The following is a 13,797-nucleotide window of genomic DNA, read 5'->3' on the forward strand; positions in this document are numbered from 1 at the left end:
GGGTCTCCGCCACCAACCTCATGCCAACAAAAATCTCCAATCCAGGGTGTGGTAAAAGGAGAAACTTTATACAAGTAAACAATTTGCAAACTGGGGGAATACAGCCTCCTGTGAAAACCAAAAATGCTCTCTGAAGAGACAAAGGGTAGGCAGCCTTTTACAGAGCATGTTTACACTCTAGTTTCGGATTGGTCCATTTTTAAGCAAATGAGGGTTCTAAATCTGCACAGTCTGATTGGTCCAAATAGCATTACCCTTCTTGCATTATGATTGGTTGTTATGGAGCCACTCTAATTGGTCAGTTTAGATGCAAATAAGGATATAGGTATATAATTCCAATTGGACAGGACAGGTCTCAGTCCTATTGGTTGAAAGATGAACTATAGAAATGATCCCTGAAAGTATAGTCTTGGTCAAAAGATAATACCAGGATCTTCCTTATCAGGGTTGACTCACCGGTGGGAACACAGTGCAGGAGGTTAACAGTTTAGTCTGTAACTTTTCCCTGAAATGCAGCACATGTGAAAGGCCTCTGATGTCAATAGTTGCTGGTCTTTTATAAATTTGTGCCCACGAGGAGCCCTTCTTAGTAGATATATTTCTTTTTGAGGTCCACATCGTGATCTGAATGGCAGTGAAGATGGATGAGTTCACTCTGTAAATACTCATCAGGAAGGACACTTAAGATTTGTGTATTTGAGCTCTGTGTGCTTCTGCTCTTGTGTCTTTGCTCCGGCCCCGAACTGAACAATACCTCCTAAGAACCCCAGCCCTGGTTCCTTTAGTGAGAAATACTATTTAGAGATTACAATCTGGATGTTACTAGCATCATCTGAAATCAAAAGAGCAATGCCAAGAACTGGCAGTCAAAAGATCTCAATATTGAAGATCTGATAGAGAAGGACAAATTGAAGATGGAAGATGACCAACTCAAGCAAGAAGAGACTCTGTAAAGAAGGCTGGCATCCAACTGTTATGAAGAAGTAAGGGATTATGTTGAAGAAAAATCTGGGGATGATCCATTAATAAAGCGTATCCCAGGGGCCAAAAACTCCTTCAAGGAGCTCAAAGGAAGCTGTGTGATTTCATTAAAAATAAATAAATAAATAAATAAATAAATAAATAAATAAATATCCTGCCCTGGCCGGTTGGCTCAGCGGTAGAGCGTCGGCCTGGCGTGCTGGAGTCCCAGGTTCAATTCCCGGCCAGGGCACACAGGAGAAGCGCCCATCTGCTTCTCCACCCCCCCCCCTCTCCTTCCTCTCTGTCTCTCTCTTCCCCTCCCGCAGCCGAGGCTCCATTGGAGCAAAGATGGCCTGGGCGCTGGGGATGGCTCTGTGGCCTCTGCCTCAGGCTCCTGAATGGCCCTGGATGCAACAGAGCGACGCCCCAGAGGGGCAGAACATTGCCCCCTGGTGGGCATGCCGGGTGGATCCCGGTCGGGTGCATGTGGGAGTCTGTCTGCCTCCCCGTTTCCAGCTTCAGAAAAATGAAAAGAAAAAAAAAATCCTTTGAATATCTTGAACTTTAATGACAATCTTAATTTTGGGCCATGTATAATAATACTATTAAGCATGTACATGAATCTTTAAATTTATAAATATAAAATTTTAATAAAAAATGGGGGAAAAAAAGATCTGTGTATTTAAATAATGTAGTTTATACTTCGAAACAGTTTTACGCTGCCTGACCGGTGGTGGCACAGTGGATAGAGTATAGACCTGGGACACTGAGGTTCCGGGTTTGAAACCCCACGGTCGCTGGCGTGAGAATGGGCTCATCCAGCTTGACTATGGGGTCGCCAGCTTGAGCACAGGATCATCACACGATCCCAAGGATGATGGCTTGAGTCGCAAGATTTTGGGCTTGAAACCCAAGGTCGCATACTTGAGCAAGGAGTCACTGGTTCGAGCAAGGGGTCACTGGCTCAGCTGGAGCCTCCCCTTCCCGGTCAAGGCACATATGAGAAGCAATCAGTGAACAACTAAAGTGACACAATTACAAGTTGATATTTCCCATCTCTCTCTAGTTCTCTCTCTCAAAAAAAAGTTTTACACCAAGGTTACGGGTTTGATTCCCGGTCAGGGCACATACAAGAATCAACAATGCGTGCATAAGTAACTAGAAAAACAAATCAATGTTTCTTTCTTTCTTTCTCTCTCTCAAAAAATAAATCAATAATTTTTTTAATTAAAAAAAGTGTCCGCCCCCCCCCCCACAATCGTCCCCCGAACACTCAAATCCCAATCCATTCCATAAAGTGAAAAGGTCATGTTTATGTGCTGTCCTGTGAACAGAAGACTGTCTCCTGACAGGAAGGCAGAATGTTTTGTTAAGGCATTTTTCCAAAGGTCAACAGAAAAAGAAATGTCTTTGGAAAAGCTAATAACAATATGGAATGGTTTTTGCCAATTTTCGTTTTAAGAAAAAAGTGTAAACTTTTTATAAATAATATTTATCTTTACTTTTAACAGATAGGGAGGAAAAACTTACTGACTTTTCACTGAGACAAATCACAGAGCTTCCAGTAACCAACAAATAAAGGCTAAGTGACAACAGCCCAGTGGTTTCAGTAAGTCAGCAGAAATTGACATTGTTTTTCTCACACGCTTGGAAAGTTCAGACCATGAGATTATTAAAACAAGCCAGGCATAACATGGTAAGATGCCAGCATTAGTTTGTTAGTTGTAGCAGTTCTCCTTCACAATATGAATCTGAATCAGAAGAAAAATATCAAATGACTAAAAGTCTTGTTTGCTGCCAAGATGTCAGAGTTGAAGGGCATCCTTTGGAAAATGAAGGCAAAGAATGTTCTTTTCTTCTCTTAATATAATTTCTTGTGTTTAGAATTTGCAGAGTAGTGGTATCTCTAAAATAAATATGCAGGGCTTTTTTAAAAAATGGATTTTTAGAGAGAGAGGAAGGGAAAGAGAGAAACATCAATTTGCTGTTCCACTTCTTTATGCATTCATTGGTTGATTCTTATATGTGCCCTGACCTGGGATCAAAGCTACAACCTTGGCATGTCAGGACGATGATCTAACCAACTGAGCTTCCTGGCCAAGGCCTGCAGGGTTTCTTTAACAACCCAGACTCTAAACAGCTTAGAGTGGTAGCTTTTGTTAGATGATTAAATTATAAAGCAAGTCTATATAAACTGTTGTACCACTGAGAACTTCCTATCAATGTCACTGATTCAATGAAGTGTTGACCAAACGAGTCCTTCCAGCCAAGCACTGTGTGTAAGGCATGGGGGAGGCAAAATAAAATTCGTCCTTTCGTCAAGTTGCTCACAGTCCAGTAGGAGAGCCTGCTGGGTCAGAGAGGCTTCTCAGGGCTAGTGCAACCTGCTTTCGGTCTTCAGTACCAACTGCAGTGAAGGAGACAAGGAAAGGGGGAGAAGACAGGACGGGATATTCCGAGAGAGGTCGGTGGTTGCATCTAACTCACAATATTTTTAGCACCTTTAGTGATAGGTTTAGAAAAGAAATTTAAGATGAGCTTAGAAAGATTTTATGTAGGTTTCAGTTCGCAGAGTAACCAAGCACCTGAGTTTTAGATGGTGTTATTCAAGATTTGCAGGGTAGAGCCTGGGTGTGGGCAGCTTTATCCTCTGGCTGGAAAATTGCTTATTTTGGCCCCTGAATTACATAGGTTTGAAGAAATTAAGGAGGTGTAAAGGGACAGGGTGGAATATGAGAAAACATCTGAGGCTGACTGCCTCAAATCTTCCATAGTTTCATAACTTCTTCCAAGCCTGGTTTCCTCATCTGTATTACATGAGCAGAATTCCCACATTGCAGGATGACTATAAGGATTAGAGTGCCTGACCAGGCGGTGGCGCAGTGGATAGAGCGTCAGACTGGGATGCAGAAGACCCAGGTTCGAGACCCCGAGGTCGCCAGCTTGAGCGTGGGCTCATCTGGTTTGAGCAAAGCTCACCAGCTTGGACTCAAGGTCGCTGGCTTGAGCAAGGGGTTACTCCATCTGTTGTAGCCCCACAATCAAGGCACATATGAGAAAGCAATCAATGAACAACTAAAGTGCCGCAATGAAAAATTGATGATTGTTGCTTCTCATCTCTCTCCTCCATTCCTGTCTGTCTGTCCCTGTCTATCCCTCTCTCTGACTCTCTATCTCTGTAAAAAAAAAAAAAAAAGAAAGAGTACACGTAACTGGCCCATAGTAGACATGGGGCTTGAGGCAGTTGAAATGATGCCTGATATTTAACAGTAATCTCTGGGAAGTAAGGCCCAAGACTTCTGCTTGCCTTTGTGGTGCATCCACATGAAGATTCAGAGTGTCTGTGTTCAGTCTGTCACACGTTCTGAGGCGTCAGCTGGTCTCTGGTGACAGCAGGGCCCTGCACACTTGTTTGAGGGAGCTGGCTCCGTCCTGGGGTGGCTGAGGGAGTGACTTGGCCACCACCTCATATGAGGGCTCCATGATGCCAGAGCCCGGATCCGCTGATCTAGGTTAGGCTGCCGAAACAAATAGTAAACCCAGTTCCAAAATTCTTTTTATTTGGTATTTATTTATTTATTTATTTATTCATATGTTGGTTGATTGATTTTGACAGAGTGAGAGACTGATTTGTTGTTCCACTTATTTATGCATTCATGGGTTGATTCCTTTTTTCTTTTTTTCTTCGTTGTTGTTGTTGATTCTTATATGTGCCCTAACTGAGGATTGAACCCACAACCTTGTTGTATTGGGCTGATGCTCTAACCAACTGGGCAACCCAGCCAGTGCCCCAAATTCTTAAGAGTATGGGGGAGCAGGGCCCGCAGCACTGTGGGTCAGTGGGAACATTTTTGTTTCTTCTTGAATCCTGTAGTCAGATATCAGAGCCATTCAGGGGACAGGGGAGCCCGGGAACTAAACGCTGGGATTTGTTAAAGGCCTACTCTATCTGCTCTTGTTTTACTAGCTCTCAACACAACGGTTCTCTGTATTTTTCTTCGACTATAACTGGCTTTTGTCCTAGACTCAAGGAAATGTGCCCTCCAGGCGTGGAGGTTTTCTAAATATTAGTGACTTTAACTCAATTAAAAATTTCCATTTCCCATTTCTGTGACTTTGTTCCCAGAAAGCCTGCTTACTTTCTTTCTTTCCTTTTTTTTTTTTTTTTAACCATTACTCTGGGTTGATTTTGGTTTAGGTCATTCTGTTCTTATGATCTGAGTAAGTGCTGAAAACTTCAAGGTACAGTTTCACTCAGAAATGTTTTCAGATTTCCAGCCAATGAGTTTGAAGGGACTATATACTCAGATACCCTCACGAATTCTTAGTACAAAGTTCTGTCAGCATTTCCTTCCACAAGTCCTGCTCAACTTGCTGACCTCTTGCCTTCTTGGGTTAGGGCCATCTTTTTGTACAGTCTCAGCTATAAAAATATGCTAGACCTTGCCACATTTCCCTCCTAAGAGGGATGAAAATGAACTAGGCCGGATTTTGCCCGTGACGAACTGAGCCCAGCAGGCACTTACCTTAAAGCCCTCAACTCCCAAATCAGGCTCCGGCTTCGCGGGAGGTTCTGGGGCACGTGTGCAAGTAACCTCAGATCTTTGATGTTCTTTGTTACATTTCATTTTTGCCTCATTTTCTCCTAGCCACTTAAATAGTGTCTTCTGTGACTTTTGTGCTATTTTCAAAAAGATGTCAACGTGGCACAGAGCTGGGTCTAAAATCTGGTGAGGATGTCCGTACTTTCAACATGCCTTGTAACACTTACTGAACACCAGCAGTTTGGACTTGCCTGTCATTCACTTTTAAAGATTTTGATACTTTCTTTGAAATATTTCAATAAAACTATAAACTAGAATTCTTTTACGATATCAGCTTACAGTACATGACATGGTAGGGTGGTGAAGTCGATCAGAAAAGAGTTCAAGAAATTAGCAATTCTTTTAATAAAAATTGCACGGCTCTGACAGAGGTTACTAGATTTTTTTTCAAATGTATTCTTCCCCCTCTCCTATAATAATGCATTCACTTAGCTGTTGTAGCTGCATCCATACATGGTCACCCAATTTAAGACTATTTCCAGGCTTCCACTGAAGCCAGAGGAAAAAGTTCTGGCCAATGGGTTGTGAGCAGATGTGCAGAATTGCTGGGTGTTCTCTCCCCCTCCCTTCTTTCCTTCTTCCATTTGCTGCTTGGAGTATGTTTGTACTGCTTCCCACAAGGGATTGTGAGAAGAGGAAATGTGAAACAGCAGGACATCTAACACATAAAGTGAACACCTTCCAATCTGTGAGCAAAGCTGCTAGGCCAGGTCAGACTTTTATGTGAGAAAGTAAACTTCTGTCTTTTTTTTTTTTTTTTGTATTTTTCTGAAGCTGGAAACGGGGAGAGACAGTCAGACAGACTCCCGCATGCGCCCGACCGGGATCCACCCGGCACGCCCACAAGGGGGCATGCCCTGCTCACCAGGGGGCCATGCTCTGCCCCTCTGCGGGGGGGGGGGGGTCGCTCTGTTGCGACCAGAGCCACTACAGTGCCTGGGGCAGAGGCCACAGAGCCATCCCCAGCGCCCGGGCCATCCCTGCTCCAATGGAGCCTCGCTGCGGGAGGGGAAGAGAGAGACAAAGAGGAAGGAGAGGGGGAGCGGTGGAGAAGCAGATGGGCGCTTCTCCTGTGTGCCCTGGCCAGGAATCGAACCCGGGACTTCTGCACGCCAGGCTGACGCTCTACCACTGAGCCAACCAGCGAGGGCCAGTAAACTTCTGTCTTGTTTGAATTATTCTTGGTGTGCATTTTCTGTTCTACACCACCAGACCTAATCCTAATACAGAGTAACACAGCCTCATGAGAAGTCAACGTCTTCAACGGTAAAATGTAGTCTGTGAGATGTTAAGCAAGGTCTGGGTAAGTACTTCTTCTCGATTGGAAAAATAGGAAGGTGGGCTCAAATTACTTTAGAAATCATTCTATTTTACATGAGGGCACCTAAAACTGCTGACCTAAGTATACTTAGATGTGTGGGGATGGCTACCTTCCAAGAAGTGTTCTATCATGCCGAACTATGGTGTTACTGGAGCTGCCTCAGGACCAAGGACGACTGCGTGTGAGGACACGTGCAGTGAGAGGTGCAGGGTTCTGCTTTGGAAGCAGCTCATGGGATCTTCACCAGCACTTGGCTGACGTCAACTACGCAAACACAGCAAAGTGGAGAGTTTAAACAGCTAAACTGATATTTAAAAAGGCTCTTTAGTGATACTAATAATAATATACAAATGTGCTTATTATATGCACTTACTTATATTAACCTAGTTGATCCTTCTTATAATCCTATGAAGTAGGGTCTATAATTATTCTCATTTTAAAGATAAAGGGAAATTTAGTAACTTTTCCAAAGGTTCCTGTCTAGTTAAGGGGCAGTGTCAGAATTTGCACACAGGAGTTTTGCCTCCAGAATCTAGCCTCTTGACCACAGCTATTCTGCATCCCAATAGAAATATCTATTATGTACTGAAACTTGGTTATGTGCCAGGATGTTATAAATACTTCAATTTCCTACTTCACTAAATACAACAACCTCACGAGGTCAGCATTACTACACCATTTTAAACCTGAAAGAAACTGAGGCAGCGGCAGAATGTTTAAACCCACAGTGCACTGCAGGGCCCGCAGCCGTCAACGCTGTGCTGCACCGCCTCACCACCAGCAGGTGCTTCCCGCCTCCCTCAGTGAAGGAAATGTGGTCAGGAGGGGAGAGAATGCTCTTCAATGGAAAGAATGTTCTGCCAGTTGTCCTCTGTATGTCCGGATTCCAGGCTGTCCTTTGCCTTTCTTTTCCTACCTCATCTCATCTCCAGTCCTAACCACTCAGTATTTCCCTTCCTCCCAGTGATTTTGCAGCCTATCGCATTGCATCTATTTTTGTCTATATTTATTTTTTATTTTTTCTTCTTTTCCAAGTGAGAAGAGGGGATATAGACAGACTCTCGAATGCACCCTGGCTGGCATCCAGCCAGCAAACCCTGTCTGGGACCAATGCTCTGCCCATTTGGGGCCATGCTCGCAACCAAGCTATTTTTAGCACCTTAGGCAAGGGTCCCTGGAGCCATCCTCAGTGCCCTAGGGATGACATGCTCGAATCAATTGAGCCGAGGCTGCAGGAGAGGAAAAGAGAGTGAGGGAGAGAGGGATAAAGAAGAGAGAAGGGGAAAGGGGAGGAGTGGAGAAGCAATGGTTGCTTCTCCTATGTACCCTGACTGGGAATCAAACCCAGACATCCACATGCCAGGTCGATGCTCTACCACTAAACCAACTGGCCAAGGCCTATTTTTAACTTCCTTAATTCCTACCCTAATTAATACTAGTACATTTTTTTCCTTTTTTAAAAAGCTTTATTGAGATATAATTGACAAAATTTTAAGACATTTAAAGTGTACAGTGTGAGGATATAATATAGCACACATTGTGAAAGGATTCCTCCCAGTGAGTTACACATTCATCACCTTGCATATTTACCTTTATGCGGTGGGGGCATTTTAAGTTCTTTCAGCAAATTTCAATTCTACAATACAGTTAACTATTGAATAATGCAGGAACTAGGGGCACCAATCCCTACCCCGTTGAAAATTCGTGTATAACTTAAGTCAGCCCTCCACATTTATGGATTCCCAAATGCAGACTAAATATAGTATAGTGTTATCAACTATAGTTACCATAGTTAGATCCTTAACTCCTCCTGTTTGCTCCAGTCTTGTGAGTCTCATAAACGCAAGCCCGGCTGGCTTTCCCAGTGAGTTGTTTGGAGGTCCATCCTTTGGATGGGAGTCTTAAAGTTTGAATTGCTAAGTGTAGGGTCCTAACCCTTCTCTCCTCAGCAAAAAGCTGAAATTGGGGAGTTCCCTCCTGATTGTATGATGCTGTGCAGAAGGTGGGCCTTATGGCCAGTGTGTCTCAGCCTTTCCTACCTGTTTTGATGAGGGTATTTCACCCAATATATGGGAGTCATTCAACTAGCTTCTGGATTTCTAACAAAGGTTAATTGCTCCGTGTATAGCTGCATATTCAGTTCAGGAGCCTCCTGTGCAGCCATCTTGGTCAACCTCTAGTACATGCTCTGGTTGTCTCTCAGCTTGGCAGCCCCTTCCAGATAAAATTTGTTCATACTGGAGGACTACGACAATAGTCTCCTGGCTGGTCTGCAAGTTTCTTTTGTCTCTCTAGCGTCCATTTTCAATATAGCAGTCACAGTGATCCTTCTAACAACAAAAGTTTTTTCTCTTTAAGAGTCCCCTGCTCAACGTTTACAGTGGTATCCCGGGTCAGAATGAAAGCCAAGCCTCAGCATGACCAGGAACACCCTGGCGCACGGCCACCTCTCACCACAGCTTCTGAGCGCACTCACCCGCTCTGCTCAAGCCATCTGGTATCCTTGCTGCATCTCAGAGAAGCCAAGTGCAGCCCCCTTTGAGATCTTCGGTCTTCCCACTGCTTGTGTATGTGGGAAAGGGAGTCAGTCTGCACATCTTACCACCTGGCTTGCTCACTTCATTCAAGTCTTTATTCAAAAGTCACTTCATCACAGATCTTTCTTGCAAGGGTCAGTCTATCTCCCCACCCTTTTTCTTATAGCACTCACCACCTGTCATAAAGTATTTGTTCATTGCCTGCTTTTACAAGAAAATAAGCTCCACGAAAGTAAAACCCTGTCTTGTTTGCTTTTGCAACTAAAACTCCTGGCTCACAGAAGGCACTCAACATAGTGACTGGATGAACAAGGAAGTGAATTTACTTTCATCTTAAACTCTTCCTTGGTCTGTATGCCCTTTATTTAGTGTCCTTTACTTCTTTTAGTTCATAGCCACGCCTTTTGATACCTCAGTTCTTCCCATTTCTAAATTCCATGTAACCTGGCTTCTGCCCCTGCCAATGCCTGTGTATAGCTAGGGGTAAGGTTTAAGTATTTCACTTGTGTTGACCATTCCCTACTACAACTATGTCCTTGACCTCTCTTTCCTGGTTGTTCTCTAGCTCTGTTCTTTCCTGGTCTCCGTTAGTCCTTTACTATGGAAGTTAACATTGACCTTTCTCTTACTCTACATGGTTTTCCTTTGGCAGTATCAATCACTATGATGGGTATTCTTCTATATAAAGTACTGTACATTCAATAACTTGGATTAATTTCTTTAGATTCTCAGAGGTGGAATTACAGGGCAAAGAATACAAATATTTTTATGACTTTCTGAAAGAGCTGTCCAATTCATAATGCCCCTAAAAATTATCAGTCACTAGTTTTCCCTCCCAGGGGTGTTAGGAATCAAAGAGATAAAATTAGTAAAAAGTATAGATGCAAACAGCAAAGAACTTGAGTTCTATTCAGAGGCAATGAAGAAGCCCTGGCCTGTTGGCAGTGATACAGCATAGGCCCGGAGTGTGGAAGTCCTGGGTTCAATTCCTGACCAGGGCACACAAGAGAAGTGCCCATCTGCTTCTCCACCTTTCCCCCTCTCGTTTTTCTGTCTCTCTCTTCCCCTCCCACAGCCAAGGCTCCATTAGAGCAAAGCTGGCCCAGGCGCTGAGGATGGCTGCATGGCCTCCACCTCAGGCGCTAGAATGGCTCCAACTAAAACGGAGCAATGCCCTAGATGGACAGAGCATCGCCCCCTGGTGGGCATGCTGGGTGGATCCTGGTTGGGCGCATGCGGGAGTCTCTCTGCCTCCTGCTTCTCACTTCAGAAAAATACAAAAAAAAAAAAAAAAAAAAAAAAAAGCAATGAAGAGAAAAAGCCTAAGCAGAATTTTCAAGAATGGAAGAGAAAGGTTGGAATTTTAAGCCTTCAGTACTTGATAAACAGTGAGGCAAAGGCACACTGAGGGGTTCCAGCGGTTCCAGCACAGGATTGAAGGGCAGGGCCTGGAGCCAACCAAACATGTGAGCCCCCATGTAATGGATCACCCCACCCTTCTCAGGAAGCTGCATTTGGGGAGAAATTACCAAGTGGCAAAACTTGGTGAAATATATATGCTAAGGCTTGCAATCAAGAAACTAACTCTGAGAAGCTGCTTGAATAGTGTCAAACTAAAAATTCCTGTGGGTCCTCTGCCTTCCCATGACCCAGAAAAAGAGATCTGGAGAGCTGCACTTACCTCTTAAATTTCACGACAGTAAAACTCACTGTTGGGTCACTGGTAAGGAATCTTGTTCTCCCAAGCAGCTGGGATTAGTATCCCTCCAGTCTTCAGTGAAGACTCCCTCCTTCCACCTCATCTTCAGCAGACCAACCCTCCCGAGGGAGAAAACGTCACTGGCTATTATCCAAAAGAGTTTCACTATACCTAAACCAGATCACGAGCCAAGCTTGCTTACAGGAACTGGAAAGGATTCCCAAGTGCAAAGACCTAGGTGCTGAGGGCAAAACCCAAGACGGTGGTGGGGCATCGTGTGCAAAAAGGGCTGTGCAGAACAGAATAGCTACATAAGCCTAAAAGAATTGTTTTGTTTTTACAGAGACAGTCAGAGAGAGGGATAAACAAAGAGATGAGAAGCATCAATCATCAGTTCTTCGTTGCGACACCTCAGTTGTTCATTGATTGCTTTCTCATATGTGCCTTGACCGTGGGCCTTCAGCAGACCAAGTAAACTCTTGCTTAAGCCAGCGACCTTGGGTCCAAGCTGGTGAGCTTTGCTGAAACCAGATGAGTCCGTGCTCAAGCTGGTGACCTCGGGGTCTCAAACCTGGGTCCTCCGCATCCCAGTCCGACGCTCTATCCACTGTGTCACCGCCTGATCAGGCAAGCCTAAAAGAATTGAATCACTCCATGCCATAGCCTATAAACAAGGAAGGCTCCTGCCAGAGTTGGCATTAGCAGAGGGTCAAGGAATGAAGTGTCTGCTCTGCTTTACAGAATGCAGTCTCTGTTCCATTGGGGCAAATGGCCTTGGGTAGGACCTTGGCTTGGGTCTCTGACCCACAAAGATTGGTAACAAAAGTATTTCCTCTTCCAAAGAGTATTTTGGTTAGCTTGGGCAGTGGCAGGGCCTAGTCTTGGAGACTGGCCTTTGATCTGGAATAGTAGCGGTCAAGATTTAGTCTGTCTATCTGCTGCTGTAAGCTGACCCAAGATGGAGATGTTCTGTGTTGCAGTGAGGTCTCAATGGGTGGCTTCTGGGAGCAACGCTTCCTGTTAATCTTATCTCCTATTCATTGACATGGACAATTCCTATTCTCAAACTTATGCTGTAACAGTGTAAGACAACTCCCCTAGCCTGAATCCCCATCCTCAGGTTATTTCCCTGGGTAAATTTCCTAAAGTTACAATTTTTGGTTAAAGGGTAAAAATTCTTAAGACTTCTTACAACTCTAGCTAATTTCCATCCACCCTCCCCCCCAAAAAACAAAACAAACCCAACCTGTATGACTTAATGCTCACCTTAGCTTTAGATTAACAATCAAACTCTGTGCACTCTTGCCTGTGCTGTTCTATATACAAGTGCTGTTTGATATTCAAGGTAGCACCTTCTGCACCAGTATACAGCACAGTAGTTATGAACAGATCCAGAGGACCAGGATCGCAGCTCAATCACTTAGTTGCTAAAGATCACATGGTGACTGACGTACCTTTTGTAGGTCGGTTTCCTCATTTATAAAATAGGTATAACTAAGGTATCTTCTTCAGACTTGAGTAAATGAACAGATACATAAATAAAAACACTAAGAACATTACACTTGGAAAGCACTATTGTTTTCATTTAAATCTTTTAGTTAATACTAAAAATAAAGTTTTTCTATTGGTCAGAAGTACTTCTTCATTGGTGAACTTTTTGGGGGAGGAGTAATCATACCCTTTCCCTTTTCTTATTTGAATGAGATCACCTGTATTTTCTTCTTTAGAATTCCCTACATGTACTCTTTAATTGGAATTTATGTTAAAGAGAACTCTGCCCCTTCTCCAAACAGATATATGGTGCCAGTAAAACTGTTTATTAAATAGTCCATCTTCTCATTTTTTAAATTTACTGATTTTTAGAGGCAGAGAAAAGCAACATTTGTCCCATTTATTTATGCATTCATTGGTTGATTTTCGTATGTGCCCTGACCAGGGATAGAACCCACAACTTTGGCATATTAGGTCAACTCTCACCAACTGAGCCACCTAGCCAGGGCCAGTCCATCTTTTTAATACTTTTGGCACCAGATGTGTGTTTTCCACATCACACTACTATAGAACACCAGGTGGCTGTCCTGCAAGTCTTACACTAACCAGTTAGCACAGATGCCACCCCATGTTAATGGCTGTTCCACACACTGCTCCCCCGCCTCCACTTCAGATGCCAATTCCAAGTCCAGGTTGTCACCTGTATTTCTAACTGACCAGCTATAAATCAGCGTTTCTGCGATCCCTTCTTGTTCAGTAATTCGCTAGAATGGTTCACAGTACTAGGGGAAACACCTAACATTTACCAGTTTATTATACAATAATGGATAAGGATAGATGAAATACCACATGAAGAGATACACAAAAGTCCTAGAAGTCCTGAGTGTGGGAGCTTCTGCCCCTGTGGGTTGGGGTGCACCACCCTCCTGGCATGCGGCCATGTTCACCATCCAGAAGTTCTTGAAACCTCTTAATACCGGTATTTTTATGGCAGCTTCATTGCGTGGGCCCGAACAGCCATCAATTCAGTTTCCAGTCCCCCTCCTCTTCCTAGAGGATGGGGTTGAGACTGCACGTTCTAAGCTTTTAATCATACTAGGTCTTTTTGGTGACCAGCCCCCATCCTAAAGCTATTTCAGAAGCCCAACAAGTCACTTCTTTAGAACAATACTACTACCCAGA

The 13,797-nt window shown here is 43.8% G+C and overlaps 1 pseudogene; it reads right to left on the reverse strand.

Moving 5' to 3' along the window:
- Window positions 1–293: 293 nt before the first annotated feature.
- On the reverse strand, window positions 294–411 carry LOC136390137 (small nucleolar RNA U3; annotated as a pseudogene).
- Between the last annotated feature and the right edge of the window lie 13,386 nt (window positions 412–13,797).

This window comes from Saccopteryx leptura, chromosome 1, assembly GCF_036850995.1.
Source record: "Saccopteryx leptura isolate mSacLep1 chromosome 1, mSacLep1_pri_phased_curated, whole genome shotgun sequence".
In the NCBI taxonomy this organism is placed as follows: Eukaryota; Metazoa; Chordata; class Mammalia; order Chiroptera; family Emballonuridae; genus Saccopteryx; species Saccopteryx leptura.